The following is a 25,885-nucleotide window of genomic DNA, read 5'->3' on the forward strand; positions in this document are numbered from 1 at the left end:
AAAATGAGTGATTCTAAACTTAATGGTTCAAATATATAGGAAGTGTGGCTAGCAATAATGTATTGTATTATTCATTTTGAAATTACAAAAATGTGGATTTTAAATGTTCTCTCAATGCAGAACTGATAACTATATAAGTTGATAGCTAAGTTATTTAGCCTGATTTCAAAACTGAATGATGTATGCATATATTAGAACATCACATTTTACCCCATTTTATTATCAATTGATAAATACAGTTGTATATACCCCAAAAGTGTATAAAGTTGTTTATATTGCATTATTATTCATCTTTCAAAAATGAAGTAAAAACAAACATAGATTAGAAAGAAAGGTTTCTTCTAAAGAAAGTTGTACAACTTTTCTACCATGCATTCTATATTAAATTATTGATGAGTGCTGTGGGTTCAGCTTATTTTTTGTCTTCCAAGATAGTTGATCTGGAATCTGGTCCCCAGTGTGCCAGTATTGAGATGGCAGAATTTTTAGGAGTTGGAAGTCGTTGGAATGTGATTAGGTTATCATGGGCATCACCCTTGGAAAGGATCGTGTTGTGATTAAGGGATTCTGCAGGTTCTTGTACAAGCAAGATTTTACGAAATGAGGCTACTCTACTCTCATAGACCCTCTGTGTGCAGAGGAGGTTCACTTTCTGCTTCTCTGCCAAGTTATGACAGAGCCAAGGGAGCCCTCAACAGAGTGAAAACTAGTGAAACCATCTGACCCCAAAATTCCCCCTCCAAAACTAGAAGTTAAATGTATTTCTTTATACATAACCCAGCTCTGGTAATTTGATATAGCAACAAAAAAAAAATCACTAATACAAAAAGATAAGGTTTGTTTATATATATTTTTATAATCAAGGAAAAATAGCAACACTCAAACAAAAATAATTTAATTCCCCTTTCCTTTAGAAATGTAGAAAATATTTCCAAATCTTTCATGTCAGGTCAGACAGATAGCATCCATAAGTATGCTACAGCCTTTAAAAGAATAATGCAACCATATTAAATGTATATAATGCATATTTATTTTTCTATAGACATGAAAATCATTCTGATCTTAGTCCTCTATGATATTGTTTTATATTTTTCTATAATTATGCTTTTAAAAAGTTTTATATAGGCCGGTGCCGTGGCTCACTTGGGTAATCCTCCGCCTGTGGCGCCGGCACCCCAGGTTCTAGTTCCGGTTGGGGCGCCGGGTACTAGTCCCGGTTGCTCCTCTTCCAGTCTAGCTCTCTGCTGTGACCCAGGAGGGCAGTGGAGGACGGCCCAAGGGCTTGGGTCCCTGCCCCGGCATGGGAGACCGGGAAGAAGTACCCAGCTCCTGGCTTCAGATCAGCGTAGCGCCTGCAGTAGCGGCCATTAGGGGAGAGAACCAACGGCTGGAAGACCTTTCTCTCTGTCTCTCTCACTGTCTATAACTCTCTCTCTCTCTCACTGTCTAACTCTGCCTGGGGGAAAAAAAAAGTTTTATTTATTTTAAAGAGGGAGTTACAGGATGTGTGTTGGGGAGAGATCTTCCATCTGTTGATTCACTCCCCAAATGGCTGCAGTAGCCAGGACTGGGGCAGGCAGAAGCAAGTAGCCTGTACCTCTATCCAGGTATTCCATGTGGGTGGCAGGGGTCTGCTTTCCCATGTGCATTAGCAGGGAGCTGGAGCAGAAGCAGTAGCAGCCAGGACTTGAACTGGTATCACATGGAATGCTGGCATCACAGGTGGCAGCTCAAACTACTGCACTCAACACTAGCACCACTGCTTATGCTTTAACAGAATTTTTGTCACTTCTTTCTTTGTATCCTGAATAGTCCATGTAACATGAAGGGGGAAGTTATAATTTTTGATTAAATAAAAATTCATCATTTATGTGTAAAAGAATATGACACAGATAATTCAAGAAGTTAGTTAAAAAATATATAATGACTCCCATGGTGCAATTGGTTATCACAGAGGACTTACAAGTTTATATAAAATAAAATGAAACTAATACATTTTACATAATATTATATTCATTTGAAAAACTGCTACATATTAAAACACTTCTCTATATAATCGGGGGAAATAGAAAAAAATACAAGTCACAAAATCATATAAAATATGAGATGTATGCTACAATGCACATGCTAGTAATAAGGTATTATACTTAAATAAAAAGGAAACACACACACACACACACACAGAGGGATCTCCCATCAACTGGTTTACTCAGTAAAGGTCTCTGGTGCCTGTGGAGCCAGAGCCAAGTGCTCTGAGCCAATAGCACCACCTTGAAAGGTCTACATTGGTACAAATCCAGTCAGGAATTAAAACTGGGCATTAAACACAGATGTTAAACCCAGGCAGTCTGATATATGTTACAGGAATCTCAACAGCTAAACTAAATTCTCATCCCTAATTAAAAACAACACAGGGGGGTCAGTGCTGTGTGTGGCACAGCAGGTTAAGCCACCACCTGCAGTGCTGGCATCCCATATGGGCACCAGTTTGAGACCTGGTTGCCCCACTTGTGATCCAGCTCTCTGCTATAACCTAGGAAATCAGTGGAAGATGGCTCAAGTCCTCGGGCCTCTTGAGAGACTCAGAAGAAACTCCTGGCTTCTGGTTTTGTATAGGCCCAGCACTGGTCTCTGCAGCCATTTGGGGAATTAACCAGCAGATGGAAGACCTCTCTCTCTCTGCCTCTCTGTAGCTCTACCTTGCAAATAAATGAATAAATCTTGAAAAAAAGAGACATGTCAGTACTATAATAAATCTAAAATCACATAATAATAAGTATGGGATACATAGATTTCACACAAATTAACTATTTGTGTAAAGTGTAAATAATTTGATTGTGTTGAAGTATTACGCTTACTGACTAATAATTCTTATGTTTCAAATTGTGATCTTCATATCAATTCTAATGAAATCTAGGAAACAATAAATATCCTTTTTGGGGAACAAAAGTTGTTTTCTGTGCTCTATTAAATTTTGCTACATATATTTTCAAGTATCTTTGCACTGTAATAGCCTCTTTTTTAATTTGAAAGGCAGAGAGACAAAGCAAGACAATCTTTCATCTGCTGGTTCATGATCCAAATGCCTACAACAGATGAAGCTGAGCCACGCTGAAGCCAGGAGCCCAGAACTCAATCTGGGTCTCCCATGGGTTGCAGGAGCCCAAGAACATGAACTATTATTTACTACCTCCTATGGTTAGTATTAGCAGAAAGTTGGAATCAGGAGCAGAGCTGGGACTCCAAACCAGTTACTCCAGTATGGGACGCAGGCACACTCTGTGTGGGAGTGGGAACCAGCAGTTTTATGCACACATTTGCCATATGTGTGCCTGTCACTATGAAGCATTATCACTGTCTTTAAACCTCATTATCTGCAAGTCAAGCACATCTTCCCCATGTTACCATTAACAAGTTAAGGCTAAAGAAAGGAACTATTTCACTAGGATGTAGTGAGATGTAGAGCTTCCTTTTTTAAGATTTTATTTGTTTAACTGTGAGGTAGAGCTGCAGATAGAGAGGGAGTGACAGTGAGGAAGGTCTTCCACCGGCTGGTTCACTCCTCAAATGACTGTGACAGCCGGAGCTGAGCTGATCCGAAGCCAGGACTACTTCCAGGTCTCACTCACGGGTGCAAAGGCCCAAGGACTTGGGCCATCTTCCACTGCTTTACCAGGCCATAAGCAGAGAGCCGGATTGGAAGAGAAGCAGCCAGGACAGGAAGTGGTGCCCATAGGGGGATGCCAGTGCTGCAGGCAGAGGCTTAGCCTACTAAGCCAGAGTAATGGCCTAGTCTGCTCTTCCTAAAATGTTTTATACTCCCTAAAATATGCTGACATGACTTTTTCCATGTACAAAAATCCTGCAAAAATGTTGGGAAAAATATAATTTAAAAATAAGCTTATTTTGGTTCTAAAAGTTTTTAAAATCTGCACATATTTACCAAACATTTTTCAAGCTCTTTACATGTGAATTCCAAACCTGAAGATAACCCTACCATACAACCCAGCCATCCCACTCCTTGGAATTTACCCAAAGGAATTTAAATTGGCAAACAAAAAAAGCGGTCTGCACCCTAATGTTTATTGCAGCTCAATTCACAATAGCTAAGACCTGGAACCAACCTAAATCCCCATCAACGGTAGACTGGATAAAGAAATTATGGGACATGTACTCTATAGAATACTATACCGCAGTAAGAAACAACGAAATCCAGTCATTTGCAACAAAATAGAGGAATCTGGAACACATCATGCTGAGTGAAATAAGCCAATCCCAAAGGGACAAATACCATATGTTCTCCCTGATCGGTGACAACTGACTGAACACCAAAAAGGAAACCTGTTGAAGTGAAATGGACACTATGGGAAATGGTGACTTGATCAACATAGCCCTGACTGTTAATGAACAACTTAATACATTATCCCTCTTAGTAGTTTTTTTGTCTGTTCTACTTAATATGACTGGTTTAATTCTGTAATTAATGCACAGTTATTCTTAAGTGTTGAAAATTAACTGAAATGTGATCCTTGTTAAACATAAGAGTGGGAATAAGAGAGGGAAGAGATGTATAATTTGGGACATGCTCAAGCTGACTTGCCCCAAATGGTAGAGTTAGAAACATACCAGGGGATTCCAATTCAATCCCATCAAGGTGGCATGTACCAATGCCATCTCACTATTCCAAGTGATCAATTTCAGTTCACAATTGATCATAATGAAAGGACTACGAGTCAAAGGGAGCACATAAACAAGTCTAGTACCTGCTAACACCAACCGATAGAATAAATAAAGGGGAGAGTGATCCAACATGGGAAGTGAGATACTCAGCAGACTCATAGAATGGCAGATGTCCTAAATAGCACTCTGGCCTCAGAATCAGCCCTAAAGGCATTCCGATCTGGCTGAAAAGCCCATGAGAGTATGTCAGGCATGGAAAGCCAAGACACTCTGGCAAAAGATCTCCACGAGTGAGATCCCAGTGGAAAGAACAGGTCTTCAAAGAAGGAGGTACCTTCCTCTGAAGGGAGGAGAGAACCTCCACTTTGAGTATGACCTTGTCTAAACAAGATAAGAGTCAGAGAACTCAGAGGGCTTCCATAGCCTTGGAAACTCATGACTGGAGCATAGGGAGATTACTGATGCCATAGACAGGAGTGTCAATTGGTAAAGTCAACAACAGGAGTCACTGTGCACTTACTCCTCATGTAGGATCTCTGTCCTTAATGTGCTGTGCATTGAGATTTAATGCTATAACGAGTACTCAAACAATATATTTCACTTTGTGTTTCTATGGGGGTGCAAACTGTTGAAATCTTTACTTAATGCATACTAAACTGATCTTCTGTAAAAAAAAATAAAGAAATTATCAATTCCCAACTTGACTCTCACTGGGATTAAACATGACAATAGGTCTGATCTGATTTCATCATCATTTAAAAAAAATCATCTATTATTTTTCACTTTATGTTTCTGTGTGGGAGCAAACTGTTGAAATCCTTACTTAATGTATACTAAGCTGATCTTCTGTATATTAAGATAATCCAAAATGAATCTTGATGTGAATGGAAGGGGAGTGGGAAAGGGGAGGGTTGTGGGTGGGAGGGACGGTATGGGGGGGAAGCCATTGTAATCCATAAGTCATACTTTGGAAATTTATATTCATTAAATAAAAGTTTAAAAAAAAGATACATATCTTTTAATCCTACATTCTATAAACTTTTTGAAGTGCCCTTGTATTACTTTTTCTTAAAAATATTTATTTATTTGAAAGGCATAGTTATAGAGAGGCAGATTCAGAAAGAGAGAGAGAGAGAGGTCTTCCATCCACTGGTTCACTTCCCAGGTGGTCACAACGGACAGAGATGAGCCCATTCAAAGCCAGAAGCCAAGAGCTTCCTCCTTGTCTCCCATGCAGCCAGGACTCGAAGCAGCGTCCATATGGAATGCCAACACTGGAGGTGGCAGCTTTACCCACTATGCTACAGTGCTGGCTCCTGTATACTTCTTAACATTTATCTTTGTCTGAAAGCTAATAAAATGAAACTCCAGAGAAATAATAACATGGCTTTCATTAAAAGTAGAGTGACTAGCCATTTCCCCTGAAACCAATAATTTGTCAAACTGCAAATATGGGAGTACAATTAGCAGCTGATAAGAACTATAGTCTCTGTGTGTCACCAGTGTGGGCTTTTCAATCCAAAGGAAAACAGCTTCTCAGACACAATTGCTCCCTATCCATCCTTACAGCCAATGTCCTTTGAGAAAAACATTCCTGACCTTTCCCACCCTCAATTCTGCTTTCCTATTTCTTCAATCTACTTTGTTCAGGGTATATATCATATATAAATTATAAATACCCTTAGTATACAGAAATGCAGTAGTGCTTATTTATTTCATCGATTTTATCAGAGCCCGAGTCTACAAGAAAACTTAAATGTTTGACACTAATGTTTAACTACTTAAGTGCCACTTCTTAAATTTTAACAGCTTTGAGGGCCATGTTTTAAATTATTTTTCCCTGGCTGCTTCTTAAAATTTGGTGATGTGTTTTCAAATACAGAGACAGAGAAAGAAATCTTCCATCTAATGGTTCACAGCCCAAATGCCCAGAACAGCCAGCAATAGCCAGCATCAGTTAGTGCTGGGCCAGGCTGAAACCAGTAGCCCAGAACTCAGTCAGAGTCTCCCACATGAGTGGCAGGGATCTGAGTACATTAATCATCACCAATTGTCTCCCTGGAATCAGAAGCAGAGCTGGTACTAGAACCAGGTGCTCCAACAGGGGAAATTGGCATGCCAATTAATGAGCATAACCACTGTGCCAAAAACCCGGCCCCTAGATCTAAATGTAACGTAAGGGAAAGCAAGCACTGAATGCACAAAATTGTTATCCAAGATCCAATCTGATACCTACATATATTAATTATTCCACTATTTTATGCAAATTTTCTTTTTTAATCTATTATTTAATAAATAAAAATTTCCAAAGTACAGCTTTTGGATTACAATGGTTTTTTTCCCCCCATAACTTCCCTCCCACCTGCAACCCTCCCCTCTCCCACTCCCTCTACCATTCCATTCACATCAAGATTCATTTTCAATTCTCTTTATATATAGAAGATCAATTTAGTATATATTTAGGAAAGATTTCAATAGTTTGCACCCACATAGAAACGCAAAGTGAAAAATACTGTTTGAGTACTAGTTATAGCATTAATTCACATTGGACAACACATTAAGGACAGAGATCCGACATGGGGAGTAAGTGCACAGTGACACCTGTTGTTGACTTAACAATTGACACTCTTGTTTATGACATCAGTAATCACCCTTGGCTCTTGTCATGAGTTGCCAAGACTATGGAAACCTTTTGAGTTCGCCAACTCTGATCTTATTTAGACAAGTTCATTGTCAAAGTGGAAGTTCTCTCCTCCTTCAGAGAAAGGTAGCTCCTTCTTTGATGGCCCGTTCTCTCTACTGGGATCTCACTCACAGAAATCTTTCATTTAGGGTTTTTTGGTGTTTGTTTTGTTTTGTTTTGTTTTGCCAGAGTGTCTTGGCTGTCCATGCCTATAATACTCTCACGGACTCCTCAGCCAGATCCAAATGCCTTAAGGACTGATTCTGAGGCCAGAGTGCTGTTTAGCACATCTGCCATTCTTCAAGTCTGCTGCGTATCCCACTTCCCATGTTGGATCATTCTCTCCTTTTATATTCTATCAGTTAGTATTAGCAGACACTAGTCTTGTTTATGTGATCCCTTTGACTCTTAATCCTTTCATTAGGGTTAATTGTGAACTGGAACTGATCACTTTGACTAGTGAGATGGCATTTGTACATGCCACCTTGATGGGATTATATTGGAATCCCCTGGCACTTTCTAACTCTACTGTTTGGGACAAGTCCAACTGAGCATGTACCAAACTATACATCTCCTCCCTTTCTTATTACCACTCTTATATTTAACAGGGATCACTTTTCAGTTAAATTTAAACACCTAAGAATAATTGTGCGTTAATTACAGAGTTCAACCAATAGTACTAACTAGGAAAAAATACTAAAAGAGATAAAGTATAAGTTCTTCATCAAAAGTCAGGACAAGGGCTGATCAAATGACTGTTTCTCATAGTGTCCACTTCACTTCCACAGGTTTCCTTTTTGGTGCTCGGTTAGTTGTCACTGATCAGGGAGAACATATGATATTTGTCCCTTTGGGACTGGCTTATTTCACTCAGCATGATGTTTTCCAGATTCCTCCATTTTGTTGCAAATGACCGGATTTCAATTTTACTGCTGTATAGTATTCTATAGAGTACATGTCCCATAATTTCTTTATCCAGTCTTCTGTTGATGGTCATTTAGGTTGATTCCAGGACTTAGCTATTGTGAACTGAGCTGCAATAAACATTAATGTGCAGACAGCTTTTTTATTTGCCAATTTAATTTCCTTTGGGTAAATTCCAAGAAGTGCGATGGCTGGGTTGTATGGTAGGGTTATATTCAGGTTTCTGAGGAAACTCCAAACTGACTTCCATAGTGGCTTTACCAATTTGCATTCCCATTAACAGTGGGTTAGTGTTACTTTCCCCCATGTCCATCCCAGCATCTGTTGTTGGTGGATTGCTGTATGTGAGCCATTCTAACCAGGGTGAGGTGAAACCTCATTGTGGTTTTGAAATGCATTTCTCTGACTTCTAGTGATCCTGAACATTTTTTCAAGTGTCTGTTGGCCATTTGGATTTCCTCGTTTGAAAAATGTCTATTGAGGTCCTTGGCCCATCTCTTAAGTGGGTGTTTGTTTTGTTGTTGTGGAGTTTCTTTTTCTCATTGTAGGTTCTGGTTATTAATTCTTTATCTGTTGCATAGTTTGCAAATAATTTCTCCCATTCTGTTGGTTGCCTCTTCACTTTCCTGACTGTTTCTTTTGCAGTACAGAAACTTCTCAATTTGATGCAATCCCAATAGTTGATTTTGGCTTTGACTGCCTATGCCTCCGGGGTCTTTTCCAAGAAGCCTTTGCCTGTGCCCATATATTGTAGCGTTTCTCCAATGTTCTGTAATAATTTCTGGTGTCGGGTTGTAGATTTAGATCTTTAATCCATGTTGAGTGGATTTTTGTGTAAGATGTATTGTAGGGGTCTTGCTTCATGCTTCTGCACGTGGAAATCCAGTTTTCTAGCACCATTTATTGAATAGACTGTCCTTGCTCCAGGGATTGGTTTTAGATCCTTGATCAAATATAAGTTGGCTGTAGATGTTTAGATTGATTTCTGGTGTTTCAATTCTGTTCCATTAGTCTATCCATTTGTTTCTGTACCAGTTCCATGCTGTTTTTATTACAACTGCCCTGTAGTATGTCCTGAAATCTGGTATTGTGATGCCTCCAGCTTTGTTTTTGTTGTACAAGATTGTTTTAGCAATTCAAGGTCTCCTATGCCTCCATATGAATTTCAGCATCATTTTTTCTAGATCTGAGAAGAATGTCTTCGGTATCTTGATTGGTATCACATTGAATGTATAAATTGCTTTTGGGAGAATGGACATTTTGATGATGTTTATTCTTCCAATCCATGAGCATGGAAGATTTTTCCATGTTTTTTGGTATCCTCTTCTATTTCTTTCTTTAAGGTTTTGTAATTTTCATCGTAGAGATCTTTAACGTCCTTGGTTAAGTTTATTCCAAGGTATTTGATTGTTTTTGTAGCTATTGTGAATGGGGTTGATCTTAGCAGTTCTTCCTCAGCCATGGCATTGTCTGTGTATACAAAGGCTGTTGATTTTTGTGCATTGATTTTATATTGTGCTACTTTGCTAAACTCTTTTAGGAGTTCCAAAATTCTCTTAATAGAGTTCTTTGGATCCCCTAAATAAAGAATCATATCATATGCAAAGAGGGATAGTTTGAGTTCTTCCTTCCCAATTTGTATTCCTTTAATTTCTTTTTCTTGCCTAATGGCTCTGGCTAAAACTTTCAGAAATATACTGAATAGCAGTGGTGAGAGTGGGCATCCCTGTCTGGTACCAGATCTCAGTGGAAATGCTTCCAACTTTTCCCCATTCAATAGGATGCTGGCCATGGGTTTTTCATAAATTGCTTTGTATTGAGGAATGTTCCTTCTATACCCAATTTGCTTAGAGTTTTCATCATGAAAGGGTGTTGTATTTTATCTAATGCTTTCTCTGCATCTATTGAGATAATTATATGGTTTTTCTTCTGGAGTCAATGCAGTGTATCACATTGATTGATTTGCGAACATTGAACCATCCCTACCTACCAGGGATAAATCACACTTGGTCTGGGTGGATGATCTTTCCAATGTGTTGTTGCATTCTATTGGCCAGAATTTTATTGAGGATTTTTGCATCTATGTTCATCAGGGATATTGGTCTGTAATTCTGTTTTAATGCTATATCTTTTTCAGGTTTAGGAATTAAGGTGATGCTGGCTTCATAGAAAGAATTTGGGAGGATTCCCTTTTTTTCGATTGTTCTGAATAGTTTGAGAAGAATTGGAGTTAGTTCTTCTTTAATGTCTGGTAGAATTCAGCAGTGAATCCATCTGGTCCTGGGCTTTTCTTTGTTGGAAGGGCCTTTATTACTGTTTCAATTTCTGTCTGTTATGGGTCTGTTTACGTTTTCTATGTCTTTCTGGTTCAATTTAGGTATGTTGCATGTGTCCAGGAATCTATCCAATTCTGATAGTTTTCCCTGTTTGCCGGCATACAACTCTTTGGAGTAATTTCTGATGATTCTTTTTATTTCTGTGGCATCTGTTGTTACATTCCCTTTTTCACCTCTGATTTTATTGATTTTGGTCTTTTCTTGTTTAGTTAGTTGGGCCAATGGGGTGTCAATTTTATTATTTTTTCAAAAACCCAGCTCTTCATTTGGCTGATTTTTTGTAATTTTTTTTGATTCAATCCTGTTGATTTCTTCTCTGATTTTAATTATTTCTCTTCTCCTACTAGATTTGGGTCTGGTTTGCTGCAGTTTTTCTAAATCCTTGAGATGCACTGAAAGCTCATTTATTTGGTGCCTTTCTAATTTCTTGATTTAGGCACCTATTGCTATAAACTTTCCTCTTAACACTGTTTTTGCTGTATCCTATAAGTTTTGATATGTTGTGTTGTTATCCTCATTGACTTCCAGAAAATTTTTGATTTCTCTTTTGATTTTTTCTATGACCCACTGTTCATTCAGGAGCATGTTGTTCAGTCTCCATGTGTTTGCATATGTTCTAGGGATTCCTGAGTTGCTTAATTCCAACTTCATTCCTTTATGGTCTGAGAAGCTGCATGGTATGATTCTAATTCTTTTGAATTTCCTGAGACTTGCTTTATGGCCTAGTATGTAGTCAATCCTAGAGAAGGTTCCATGTACTGCTGAGAAGAATGTAAATTCTTTGCCCTGCCATTTTCCCAAAGATATTTCAAATATATGCTTGCAACTTCCTGTGATCTTTTACTGGGAGGTTTTCTTCCTTTACCTTCTTTTATATTGATGGCTGTGTTTCTGTGTTTCTGTGTGTAACACATCTTTAAGCATCTTTTGCAGGGCTGGATGAGTGGTGACAAATTCTTTCAATTTCTGTTTGCTATGCAAGGTCTTTATTTCACCTTCATTCACAAATGAGAACTTTGCAGGATATAATATTCTGGGCTGGCAGTTTTTCTCTCTTAGTACCTGGGCTATATCTCGACATTCCCTCCTAGCCTGTAGGATTTCTGATGAGAAATCAGCTGTGTGTCTAATTGGAGATCCTCTGAGAGTAATCTGACATTTCTCTCTGGCACATTTTAGGATCTTTTCTTTCTGTTTCACTGTGGAGAGTTTAATTACAACGTGTTATGGTGAGGATCTCTTTTGGTCGTGTTTGTTAGGGGTTCTGTGAGCTTCCTGTACTAGGATTTCTCTGTCCTTCTCCAAACCTGGGAAATTTTCTGCTAATATCTCACTAAAAAGGCCTTCTAATCCTTTCTCTCTCTTCATGCCTTCAGGAACTCCTAGAAACCAAATGTTGGGTTTTGTTTGTTTGTTTGTTTTTGTTTGTTTGTTTTTTGGCAGGAAAGGCTTTGATTCCATCTGCCTCACCTCCTTAGGATGGGAGGTGAGATAAGTGCATTTCTCTTAGAAGCAGAAGAATTCCGAGATGGTGAGCTGAGACCCTGTGATGGGGTCGAGCAGTGGTGACTTTACGTGACAACAGGAACCCCAACACTTGAGGAAGGAGGGACTTTGTCCATGGAGCCAGGACAATCCCCGCCCCACCCAGCGGTGACACCCAGCACCATAAGGTCACTTTCTGTCATGGCTTGTCCTGTTGCCAGACTGCATAGTGGTCCCTGATGAAGTCTGGGCACCTGGGTGGGGCTCAGGGAGGTAGGATGTATGTGGAGTCAGCCTTGGAGTCTCCATCTGGATCTTGAAGCAAGGGACGAGGCAGGGCAGGTGATGGAAAAGTCTTTCCAGAAGCAGACACTACGGGGCAAGGGCATATGTGTGTGCTGGGGACGGGGGTTCCTGGATTGCTGGCGATGCCCATCACACTGCCCACCCAAAGGGGGACGTGGAGAGTCCCGTCTGGGTGGCTGGGCGATGAGGGCAGAGAGAGTGCCATTCTGGGAGCCAGGCCGGCAGCCGTGGCTGTGCAGTGGTGGTGTCCTCTACAGCTCCTAGGCCAGCTACTCCACAGCCTGTTCCTCCACCGGCTGAATGGTCTCCTGCACAAAGACGATGAACTCCAAGGCCTCTCCACCCTGTGTGTACACGGTCACCGTTTCGATGCCCTTCACATCATCGGAGGACACCACCAGGTGGTACTACTCGGCCAGCTCCACAGAGGCTTGCTGGAGGGTCTCTTGGATCATGACCGAGTGGTTGGAGCTGGGCTCCTCGTTGGTGACCTGCTTCACAACAGTCACGGTCCCCGGAGCCATGGCAACCACAGAGGCCATGGCAGTGGCATTGTGGGTCTCAGTGCCCAGCTCGATGATCTGCTGGAGGATGTTTACAGCTGTGGGGTCCAGTCAGGCACCGCTCTCAGAAGTGTATCACAGGTCCTGGATCGCGGCCACTGCTGCCTGCGTCCCCTGCACGCCCTCTTCGGCCTCTGTGATGTGGAGATACTGGGTGGACGGCTCCTCAGGTGTGTCTGTTGCTGGCTCCCACTTGGGGTCTCCATCAATCTCTACCACCTTCAGCCCATGCTTGTTCTTCAAGTGCCTGTTGAACTCCCACTTGGTGCCGTGGACAAAGCTGCACACAGGACTTCAACCACCTTGCTGGATGAGCGCCTCGGCCGCCAGCTCCCCGCTGCCCACGTTGCTGTACTCCTCGTTGGGGTGCTTCCTGTTGTGGTGCCGCTTCAAGGAGCCGGAGATGTTGCAGGAGTAATGGCAGTGGGCACTGCAGAAAGGCACTTTCTATTATTTCCTGTTAGATCTGCCTTTTTTGGCTCGAATGTTGGGTTTTTTAATAGTATCCTGTAGATTCCCAACAATATGTTTTAGATTTCTAATTTCCTCTTCTTTTCTTTGGTTTGACTGTATACATTCCTGTGCTCTGTCTTCTAAGTATGATATTCTCTCTTCTGCTTCACCCATTCTGTTTTTAAGGCTCTCCAATGTGTTTGTCAGTTGATCTATTGAATTCTTCACTTCATTTTGATTTCTCTTCAATATCACAATTTCATGTTTTACTAGATTCCTCATTTCATTTTGATTCCTCCTTAAGATTTCATTTTCATGAGAGAGAGAGATTTTCTATCCTGTCCAGTAAGGATTTCTGTAGTTCATGAATTTGTTTTTGAGAACTTCTAAATGTTCTTATAAATTTTTTTGAAATCCATATCTTGCATTTCTTATATCTCATCATCTTCATAATCTTGAATTGGAGTATCATATTCATTTGGAGGCGTCATAATGTCTTCCTTGTTCTTGTTTCCTCAGTTTCTGCATTTTTGCTTGGCATTGTGGAGATATGCTTTGGTTTCTTCTTCTTCTTTTTTCTTTCCACACTGTGGTGGCTTTTCTCATTATACTATGACTCTAGATTAAGTGGACTGTCTGCTTTTGGTGAATCTTTAGAGGCTTGTGATGGGTGTGGCCAGAGAGCTCTGTTCAGTTCTTCAGCGTTAAGGGTGTGCCAAAGGTGAAACACCCACGTCTGGCGTGGTAAATCTCTCTCTCTCTCTCTCTCTCTCTCTCTCTCCCTCCCTCCCTCCCTCCCTCTCTCTTTTATTCAGAAGGGAAGTAATTCTGCACAGCTGAACTATTCTCCTTGAAGGCAATCAGTGCCTGTGTGCTAGCTAGCCCCTGTGGATATAGTATTTGTCTGCTCTGTCCCAAGGACCACACAAAGGATCTGTGCAGTCCTAAGTGTAAGCTCAGATTCCCCTGCAATCTCCCACCGGGTTGCCAAGGTGATCGAGTTTGTGGTGTCTCCCTCCGAGAGTACCTCTCAGGCACTCTGTGAGTTCTCCCACACACTGTCTTTTTTCCACAGTCTCAGTTCATACTAATATGACTATACTTCTAGTATGACTTATACATTGATATATTCATTATTACATAATAGATATACATTTTTAAATGAATTAATGAATTACTTATAGAATTCAAATATAACTATAACAGAAGCTCAGTACTGTAGAAATTGAAAAGAAAATCGGGTACCTTAATTTTTTTCAATTCATTACTCTTTGATATTCTAAACAAATTTGCAAAAAAAGTCATCTTACGTTACTAAAATAGTTCAAATGAGTAGGAATTGCTAATTGTCTATTATTTTCGCTTAGATAATGTAAATTATGTCTCTTCCACAAAATTATTTCAATACTTATTATGATTTTTTCCTATTTCTTTTGTAAAGCCACGTAGTGTATCTCTAATTCTAACTTCAACAATCAAGTGGGCTAGATTAATTTATATTGATTAAAGTATCATTTGAATATCATAGATATTCAAACTTAGACTCTGATATTTGTTTTATTTATTTTAGTATCTGCATTTAACTATGTTTAATTTTAATTTTATTAATTTCATATTTAATGAAATATTCTGAAAAAGATTTTTGAATTCAACATTAGCTAATCTTTCTTGAAATAGTTTATGATACACAACACATTAAGAAATTTTACAAGTAACACCTGATTTTATTTTCATAACCAGTTTATAAATTAAGTATTATTCATTTTCATGGTGGAAAATCAGACTCAAAAATCTAACAAAGTACCCAGCATTATGGCACAGTGGGTTAAGCTGCTGCTTGCCAAGCCAATATCCCATAAGGGAGAGTGGGTTTGAATTCCTTCTGTTTCCAATCAAGCTCCCTACTAATATGCCTGAGAAAGCATCACATGATAGACGAAGTACCCGGGCCCCTATCACCCAGGGCAGAAACCTAGATGGAGTTCCTGGCTCCTATTTTCAGCCTGGCTCAGCCTGGTTCATTTTGGCCATTTGAAGAGTGAACTAATGGATAGAAGATCTCTGTCTCTCCCTCTTGCTATCACTCTACCTTTCAAATAAATAAATTTATAAATATTTTTAAAAATCTAATAAAACCCAGTGTAGATCCATTCACAATTGAGTGAGGAGTCTGGCTCCGGGGAAAAATCCTCTATTGGGTTCTTGAGGTCCATCAGTTACCACAAAGCTTTGCTGGGCAAGCAGCATGGGGGATACTGCCCTCCCACACTGATTTAGTGCATGACCACCACAGTGGTGGCTATGAGTGTTGCTATCAAGGACTCGACTTGCCAAGGCAGCCATACTCCCCAACACATCTGCATACTCAGCCTATGTGGCCTTTGCAGAGGCATCTTTACTGGGGGAACTTAGCGGCTTTTCAGTCACCTTTGGTGAGACCTCCTTATTGGAAGCAGAGTAGCTCCTTATTGGAGGCCCTCAGTTAGACAACTCTTTTTCTGCTCTGATTCAGTACTTTACCACTCCACATCCATCCCCTTCTCCATCATCCTGGACTTTGAGTCCATAAAATGGCGAGCCATTTATTCAGGGCTCTTAGGCAGAAAGGCAGTTTCCCTGTCAGTATTGCTTCTTTTTTGCAAGTACATGACTTCTAACATCAGAACACGCAGAACTCTACTTTCTTCACTTAATGTGTTAATACTCTAATAAAGCCTTATTCATTACTCAGATCTCTTGACTTCCTTCCTAGCCAAACAAGCAATAACAATCTAGCAATAATACCTAATAATATCAACTTGGTTCTTGTGAGTTTGTTTGTGGACGTTATTGTCTTCAAACATAAGGAACATATAAGATTAGGTGATATTTTACCTGACTTTAATAAATCAATTAATAAATAAACAATTGTTAATACAGATATGAGTTCTAATGCAATATATATAGAACATGCTACATATCATAACTATAATGCATGTTTTATAATAGATGCACATGATTATTATTATTCATAAATGGAGTAGCAATTGGATCCTAAAACCAATTTAAAACGGAAAGATACTTGGATCTCTTGATAGGGTGAAGATAAGACAAAGAAGCTGTTTTGGGGAGTTGAGACTAGTCACATACATTTTCAATATAATACAAATATAATAAAGGATGGTTTATCTAGATAGAAATAAGAAACATATAGAGAGGCTCACATGGTACAGTACATTTAGCCACCACTTTCAATGCCAGCATTCCATATCACAGTGTTTGTTTCAGTCCTACAACTCTGATTCCAATCCATCTCCCTGCTAATGCATCTGGATAGCAGCTGATTATATCCCAAGTACTTGGGTCCCTGACATCTATGTGTGACACTCAAATGGAGTTCTAACCTCTTGGTTTCAGCCTGGCCCAGTCACGGCCCTTGTGGACTTTGCAGGAGTGAACCAGTAGAGAGATACTTCCATTTCTCTTTCTGTCTTTCTCCGTCACTCTGTCTTTAAAGTAAGTAAATAAAACTTTAAAAAAGAAACATATAAATGGTATTTATCTTGCTTAAAACCATTTACAGTTGAAGACATCTGTCTCAATAAAATCTATTCTATTTTATTTAGATTCAGGTCCTTAATGGCAACAGGGTTGATCATCCTATATTCAAAAAATATGACAACTTGGCCAAGGTCAATGTAAAGTAAACTTGCTGAAAAGGATGACAACTTTTAAAGAATCATTGGTACATTTGACACTAACTGATATTTTTGACAGTGTAAGTGAAGAGGTCAAGAATTAAATTGCCCATAAAATAATCTAAGCATTCCTGTTTCTAGCAATTTTTCCTAAACTTTAGGGAGGTGTTGTTGAAGGACAGAGTTCCCAGAGAATAATAGAAAATAGAACAATGTTGTATTGACAAAGTTTTATTTTTTCTATATGATTTGTTATGTAAAACATAACATTTTTTTCCTTTTATACAAATTCATATTAAAAATAATAAAAAATACAGATTCATCACATCATGGTTATCTCATAAAGAATTTTCCATATCAAGAAAGCAAGTTAGCATTTTCCAAGAATTCATTAGGACAAGAGCATTGAAATTGCTTAGAAAGTGAAGTCTGCTCTCCATAAAGAAAACTCAAAGCAATGAGACATTGAAAAGTAAGGCTTCTATTGTCTGCTGGAAAGCTCAAATTTACTGGCAAAGGGGCAGTCACTGCTTAAAAATTGACAGAACCACCATTGCAACTTCTAGGTCAGGAAGTTATATAAATCTCTTCTAGAGAAATTGTTTTTCTAAAACAACACAATACATAAAGGATTAAAAGGATTTTTCAAATAATGCACTAGGAAGTTTTGTTCTTCTCATGTTATACATTCTGGGAAAGTGTTAGAGAATGGGGTACTCCAGGGTTTGAATACACAGTTCAGAGACTTGCTCTGCTAAAATTGGCAGTGAGATATCCCAATCAAATTGAAAAAATATATATATATATATATATTCATTTCTGTATAGCCATTATTAAGGACATATTATTAAGCTGAAGTATATCAAGTTGAGGATTTCTAGCATTGAAAAATAACTTCAAAATTTTTCATTGTGTTTCATTTGTGCGTAAGATTTGATTAAAAAAAAAAACCTGTTAATTGTCTTCTGAAGCCCTTAATCTACTAAGCATGTATTCTCTTGCCTTTTTTAAAATCTTACTGATTCTCGTATTAAATGAGATAGATCTCATTATTTTCCCAATTTTAATGAAATCATTTACAGTATTAAAGCTAAAAGAAGGGCTTGGGGCACGTTGTTTGCTTTAAGGTCTTACGTTAATTATTGGTAGCTCTTAAGACAAGAGAAAATGATCTTAAGATGTGTATAAATGTTGGTATTCTTATCCCATTGCATCTAAATATTGGTTTTATATTAAATTTATTTTTTCTGTAAATTTGGAGATTTGATCATCTATTGAGAACTAAAGGAAAAAAATGGCAGAGATTTAATAGAGAAAGTAACAGTGAAATAGGTGTTATGGAAAATAAGAGATTAAATAAAAGAAGAAATTTAGTTAGATTGCCAAATATTTTTGAAAATCTATTGAAGTTGATAGTCATTAAGGCAGAAGCAATCTGCATTTTGTGTTTCTCTAAGCACTCTCTAGCTTCGCAGGTGGATTTTCCAAGGTGACACAGCAACTATATATTAAAGCATAGGTCCAAAGCAGATGCTTTTGAATCTTGTCCTATGTATTTAACTACTCAGCACTAGAACTTATATGTCCAAACAGACACTTAAAAGAAACTGTCCAAAAACTTATTTATGATGAAGATATACAAATTCAAAGGTATATTATTCTTATGTGAATACATTTTAAAATGAGACATTTAAAGACTTTATTATTCAAGCTTTCTTCTGTATATTTTCCTTAAGACATTAAATAATATAAGTTAATTACATAAAAACAAAAATATTCTCTAATCCTTAATACCTTTAAGATTTAATTTTTGATACTAGAATTATGACAATACCCTAAGGATAATTGAAGTTTTTGCATCAAAGTCAACAGCAGCATTACCTTGTTATTGAAATAGAGTATTTGTTTTCAACAAAAAAATAGAGCTAAGATCAACCAGCAGGAACCACCTATGCTTTCTTTAACATGGTTCTACAGAAAATAACAAAAGAAACTTCTGGATGCTGAAATGAATTGTATCTCTAATACAGAACTAAACTGTGGCAATGATATTCCTTAAAATACTAAGAACTTTGCAATAATAAAGTATAGAAAAAAATCAATGTCAATGTGAATGTAAATAAATTATCTGTTACTTGAAATATAAAATTTATGGAATGAAAAATGTTTTGTAAAAAGTTTTGACTAGAACAAGGATTGACAAACATTGAAAGACCAACAACAATTTCCAAATGCTAATGGGATTTTGTGTTTACAAAAAACAAAATTATCTAACAATTATAAATCTACAATAAAAGAGTAAATTGCTGTATAAGATGCACAAACCAAGTACATTGGAAACACACATGCAGGAGCCAGAAAAATTTACCAGAATAGCTAAAACAAATACTTGCCTTACATAGTAAATTTGAATGAAAAGTCAACTCTTAGACTTCTTGTCTTGGTAAGTTGATGTCTTCAAGGGTGAGTAGTGATTCTGGTTATTGATATCTGTGTAGTGTGGAAAAAACTTCAAGGGGAAAGGACTTACAGCAGGAAAGCCAATAAAAATGCTAATTGTTACCAAAGTTAATTATTAAGTCATTAAAAATAATCATTTCCCCAGATTTTGAAATTTGAATTATGATCATAACTTTCTGAAAATCGGTTATATTAGCATATTATTGATGGTTTTAACTTCTAATTATTAAAGGCTCAGAAGACAGCTAATGACTCACATCATATGAATTTGTAGTGCAAATTAAATATAATACTTAATGAAGCATGGAGGCTATTACTGTTATTACCTATAAACACTTGCAGAAAATAAAAAGGAGGATTAGTATGTTTTGCTTCAAACCCTCAAGTGACATAAAGCTAGGTCAACTGGAAAGGGTGAGGAAATGTTAGAATGTTATGAATAGAAAGCAGTAGCCTTGAATTTTAAACAGAAGCAATGTTTATAAAGAAGAACATATAATTAGATGTCAGGTTAGGGTATTAATTTAAAAGAAAGTATCCAAAGATTTTCTCAAATGCTTTCATAATTTCAGACCATAGGAAAAATTAGTGTAGAACTTTAATTTGAACTTGGTAATTTTTTTAAAAAAATTAAAGATTTTATTTATTTATTTGAGAGGTAGAGTTACAGACAGTGAGATGAAGAGACAGAAAGGTCTTCCTTCCGTTGGTTCACTTCCTAAATGGCTGCAATGGCCAGAGCTTCGCCAATCCGAAGCCAGGAACCAGGTGCCTCCTCCTGGTCTACCGTGCGGGTGCAGGGGCCCAAGGACCCGGGCTATTCTCCACTGCTTTTCCAGGCCACAGCAGAGAGCTGGACTGGAAGAGGAGCAGCTAGGATTAGAACCGACGCCCATAAGGGATGCCGGCGCTGCAGGTGGAGGATTAACCTACTGCACCAGGGCACTGGTCCCTGAACTTAGTAATTTTAAACTTACTATTAAGTAAGGAAAATTGGATAGTCAGAATATGGACTTTTGAATCAGATTAATGAAAATGAAACTCTTTTCCTGGGACTTTTGTAATGTTGGACAATTGAAGACATCTCATTAAATCACTTATTTATTAATCATGATAGCATATAAATTTAAGGTAGTAATGTGTTTAAACTGGAAGAGACAATAAACAAACTATAAAAGCATCTCATCAATCAATAAATTATCAGTTTCAATCTTTACTAGAAATTCCACAGAATTAATAATGATGATCAAAAAAACTGCACAGAACTTTTGAGTCACTATTACGATTTGGCAGTGAAAAATAGTTTTATTAATTAACAATCTTTGCCCTGGGCACAGGATAGGGAGATTTAGGTATCACAAGTTTAACAATCCCAGTCTCATTAAAGAAACCCTTTTTTAAAAATAATTTTTTATTTATATAAGGTGAAGAAATTTCATTATTTCATATATACAGATTTAGGAACATAGTTGTACTTCTCACCCTGAACTCCTGGAAAAGCCACTATGGAAGACAGTATGGAGATACCTCAGAAATATGAATATAGACCTACCATATGATCCAACCATCCCACTCCCGGGAATTCATCCAAGGGAAATGAAATCAGCATATGAAAGAGTTATCTGTGCTCCCATGTTTATTGCAGCTCAATTCACAATATCTAAGATATGGAATCAACACAATGTCTGCCAATTGAAGGCTGAATAAAAAAATATGGTATATGTACAACATGGGATATTACACAGTGGCAAAAAAAATGAATTCCTGTTGTTTGCAACAAAATGGATGAAACTGGAAAACATTATACTCAGTGAAATAAGCCAGTCCCAAAAGGATAAATACCGTATGTTCTCCTTGACCTGTGGTAACTAATAGATTACCTAAAAGGTAATCCATAGAAGTGAAAATGACACTTTGAGACATGATGACTTTGAACAGCCATTGTTTTGACTGTTGAGGAACATTTTTTTCATCCTATTTATTGAATACTTTACTTAGTATAAAGTTTATCTTATGTGGACAAAGTTAACTGAAAATAGATCTCAGTAAAAAAAAGTAAGAATGGGAATAGGAGAGGGAGGAGGAAGGAAGGTGAGAGTGAGGGTGGCAAGGAAAATAGGGTGGGAAGAATCACTATGTTCCTCAAGTTGTATTTATAAATGCATGAATTTTGTATACCTTAAATAAAAAGTTTCTGAATAAACAAATGCAAAAAAAAAGTACCTGTACAAGTCCATTCTCCCTTTCTTAACTGGATTGTTGGTTTTGTTGTTGTTGAGTTTCTTGAGCTCTTGAGAGGTTTTGGATATTAATCCTCTATCAGTTTCATAGTTTGCAAATATTTTCTCCCATTCTGTTGGGTGTCTTTTCACATTGTTGATTGTTTCCTTTGCTGTGCAGAAGTTCTGAAACAGAGAGATAAAGAAATCCATACAGGATATGGACAAAAAGTTTTGCTAAGAAATTGAGATATCAAAGAGAAATCAATATTAAAAATGGGGAAATTAATATTTAAAATCAAAATCATAGTGGAACGATTCAACAAGGATCATCATTCTTTTGAAATCATTTTCAGGCATTTCCTCAATCTCTTCATTTTTAGTAGTGAAATGTTGCTGTCTTTCTTTTGGGGACGGATATTGTCTCCCTGTTCTTTTTCTTGTATTTCTGTGTTTATTTTCAGGCATTTGCAGAAATGTTTGCTGGTATTCCTCTCTCATGAGTTTTATCTTTGAATTATGCCTCTGTGGCTTAGTGCTGTGTCTTTTCCTTCAGTGGATATCCAGATGTGTGTGCTGGGTGGGGCCAGGGAGCTCTGCTCACTGCTCAAATGTGAGACAGCAATCCAGGGTGATCCCAAGTTGGGCACGGTAGATTTCCTCTTTCTGCAGTAGTGAGAGTATTATGACACATGCTAGTGTAATCACGACCTCACCTCCTCTCTCCCAAGGTGATCAATGTCTGGGGTTAGCCCACAGTGCATACAAGCCCTAGCCATGCTGGCACATGTACTGCACAAAGCTTTGGTGCAGTCCTCAGTGTGAGCATCGAGCCCTCTGCAATGAGCCACCCTAGCTGTCAGGGAACTCTAAGCCTCTGATGCAAGACAAAGCAATCACCCTTAGACCCAGCACATTCCATGCCCTATCGTGCAGTCACAGAATTCCCACTGTCACAGCATAGAAAGCTCCCACTGTCACACAGCGCAGAACAGATATTCCCAAACCCGCTGCCGGTGGGTGCTCCGCCTGGAGAGTTTCTGTGCCCTGCCTCGGCAGTTTGAGCCCTGGAGCCCATGATAGGTTGAGGGGATGAGAGTACCCACAGTTCTAAGTGGTGCCCACCCCTCTGACAACCCTCCTAACCAGTCTCAGAGTCAGTGAGAAGTGCAGATTGTTCTCAACCCCCTAGTTGGGCCGCCCAGAACTGCTGCAGCCTGTGCTGACATCATGAGGGCTCCTTCTCCCTGCTGGTTATTAGGTACCCTTTTTGGGAGTTTGGGAGAAAGAAACGTGTTTTTCTTTCACTGGATTAAGTGAGTACCCTGCCTCTCCCTAGGGCTCCAGGATGGACTCAAAGCCAATGTGGTCGCCAAGGTTCTCCCTCAGGAAATATCACCAGTGGCACAGGCTGCCACAGGCTGCTCTCAGCTCGTTCTCAGAAGCTGGCGCCTCCTCCAGCTCCCGGCTGCAGGAGTCATGGGTGGTGTGCCCACCTGCTGCTCTGCGTCTGCGCTTGTCACGCTGCTCCAGAGCATCCCTCTTCTTTCTGTAGAATTTCCACTGCAAACTTACCTCCAACTCTCCCCCGGGAATGCACTTCCTCTTTTTTTTTTTTTTTCTCCTTTGTTCCCCTTGTCAAAAACCAGGATATCTTTTACCTATTCAGCTATCTAGGAATCTAAAAAGAATAATTATTAAAAACCTTCTCACCTGCCACCTAGGACTGGCTACTAGTTTTTCTACCACTATTATGGTTCATCCCATTTTGTTGCTGTAAGGACAAAAGTTATTTATTTTGTACATATTCCACTAGATTAACGTGAACATGTATCTACCCTATGGATTAAAATTGAGGGAGAAGATTTTATTTGTATTAGGCTAAGGTGAAAGAGAAAGCAATATGAAGGTACTTCAAAAAATCATAGAAAATGGTATTAAAAGGTAAATTTATTTTGTTTCAAAACACTTAAAATTCATGAGTTGCTTTACATAATATACATTTTCCATGGACTGTTTGAAGACCTCTCTTTTAACTAATTGGGTGGGAAGGGTTAAGTTTAGTATTCTTATATCCAGTAATAACAATAATAAGGCCCCATGATTGTTGAAAGCATTTTCAAAAGCAATTGGAAAGAGATCAGATCTACTCAAAAATTGAATTTGCCCTGTTTCAATTATTTTAAAACCTTTTCTATTTGCCACAAGTCAGCAAGAAATAATTTCAAGGTTGGCACAAGCACATTCTTTCTGCCTACTTCAACACAGAATGTGAATAATGCTTTTGAGCTTAGCTCCTACTCTAGCAAATTTAAATTTATGGAATTGTGTTTGACAGCATAATTAAAAGGACATTGATTAGGTCACCCATTCATAGAATCAGCTCTTGATAAAAACCTTTGGCTCTTGTTATATTAGTAAGTTCACTGCTTTCTTAAAATACTGTAGAAATCATAGCTCCTTATGGGCCAATTGAGTGACATTTAGAGGTGAAATCTTTCAGCATGCCCTAAATGGCAACCTGTTTTTCCTCTTTTGTGCCATAATATTTCCGGTGTTTTTATTTTTTTCTTCTTCCATTATCTCCTATTCCATAACTACCTACATACAAGCTACACAAATCAAATATATAAATAAACAAATACATAAATAAAGGCAGAGAAGGCAGTAGGAAAGATTTCTTTGATGTGTGCGTGAGCTGAAGGGAGAGGGAAAGCTGGCAACCAACCTGCTCCTTCCATAGCCCTTGAAGGGGCTTTGGCTCCAGCTGCCATCCCTCTGAGGAAGGCACCGGTGAGTATCTTCAGTGGTTGGGGGATGGTGAAGGCCCTTAAACCTGGAACTTACTCCAAAGACAGACCCTTCAGTGTACAACAGGGTTGTGATGGAAAAGGTGAGGAGGTTCAAAAATGCGGCAGCAACACGAAAAATCAAGTTAGTGGATAGAGGACAAGTGGGGTGGCTGTGGGAAGGGGATTAGAGAATGAAAAGGTGGGTAGAAGGGGGCCATGAAAGGTTCTCCCTGCGACCCCAGGGAGATTTGGCAGCTGGCTTGCCTGATAATTTAATATTTAATTGCAGTTGGGAATTGGAGGAAAAGTTATTTCAGGGGATGATTTCTTAGCCTCTCCAAGAGAGGCCAAGAGCCTGCAGCCCTCACCATTCATTGCTGTTAGGCTTTTGGGAGGGGGAGTTCTCAGGTCCCTAAACGGCCGAGCATTGAGGCTCTCTGCCTATTGTCCCGCATGCCCTTGTGACACAAAATTCCAGAGGGCACTGATGCCCAGATCAGGATGTCTCCTTCTGCCATTCGTCCTCGAATTCTGCAGTCTTACTCTTATCCCAGTTACTATAGTCCAGCCACTCCTTCTGATGCCCTATGCAGTAGTTTTGAGAGTGCTGGAGGATGTGATACCCAATGGACATCTGCTCTAGTCCATGGCCGGGTCCCGTACAGTGCTCCTAGATCCAGCCTGGCACTGAGCACATCTCTGATGTGTCTTAGTAGACCTTGGGGACACCATAACCCATACTGGAGTAGAAAATGACAGTGGAGAATAAAAAGGTTGGCATCATGATCCTAATGATGTTATTCATCATCCCAAACACAGCTGTGAAACCACCAGACATTGCTTGCCACCCAAAGTGGGTGACAGCCCCAGCCTGCATCCTGTGGATATGTTGCCATCTGTGATGCTAAGTAAGGGGCTAAATCCAAAGCCACCTTGCAACAAACAGCTCAAATGATCAGTAATGTGGGATCCTCAGGCTTCATATTCTTCATGAAAGGGAACATCCTGATCTTAACTCTGAGAGGCTCCACACAGTCCCCACTGCTCAGCAGCCACCAACCATGAATCACTGCAGGCTCCTGGTATTGTTAAATACATTTTTTCTCCTTTGTTATTCCAATATTTTCTCTGGATCTTCTATCATGTATATTTGTACATGCATTAGAAACTCATGCTAAACAAAGTATTGAAACAATAAATTCTGGAAGGAAATTTGGGAAGGAATATTAACTTTCAATTTTACTTTTAGTTCTGCAATAATATAATTTTGTAATAAAAGTTTATTTTCTTTGAATAAAACTTAATAA

The 25,885-nt window shown here is 38.7% G+C and overlaps 1 pseudogene; it reads right to left on the bottom strand.

Annotated features, from left to right (window-relative positions):
• Window positions 1-23,423: 23,423 nt before the first annotated feature.
• On the bottom strand, window positions 23,424-25,582 carry LOC138848786 (myeloid leukemia factor 2 pseudogene; annotated as a pseudogene).
• Between the last annotated feature and the right edge of the window lie 303 nt (window positions 25,583-25,885).

The sequence above is a fragment of the Oryctolagus cuniculus genome, chromosome 2, assembly GCF_964237555.1.
Source record: "Oryctolagus cuniculus chromosome 2, mOryCun1.1, whole genome shotgun sequence".
Taxonomy (NCBI): domain Eukaryota; kingdom Metazoa; phylum Chordata; class Mammalia; order Lagomorpha; family Leporidae; genus Oryctolagus; species Oryctolagus cuniculus.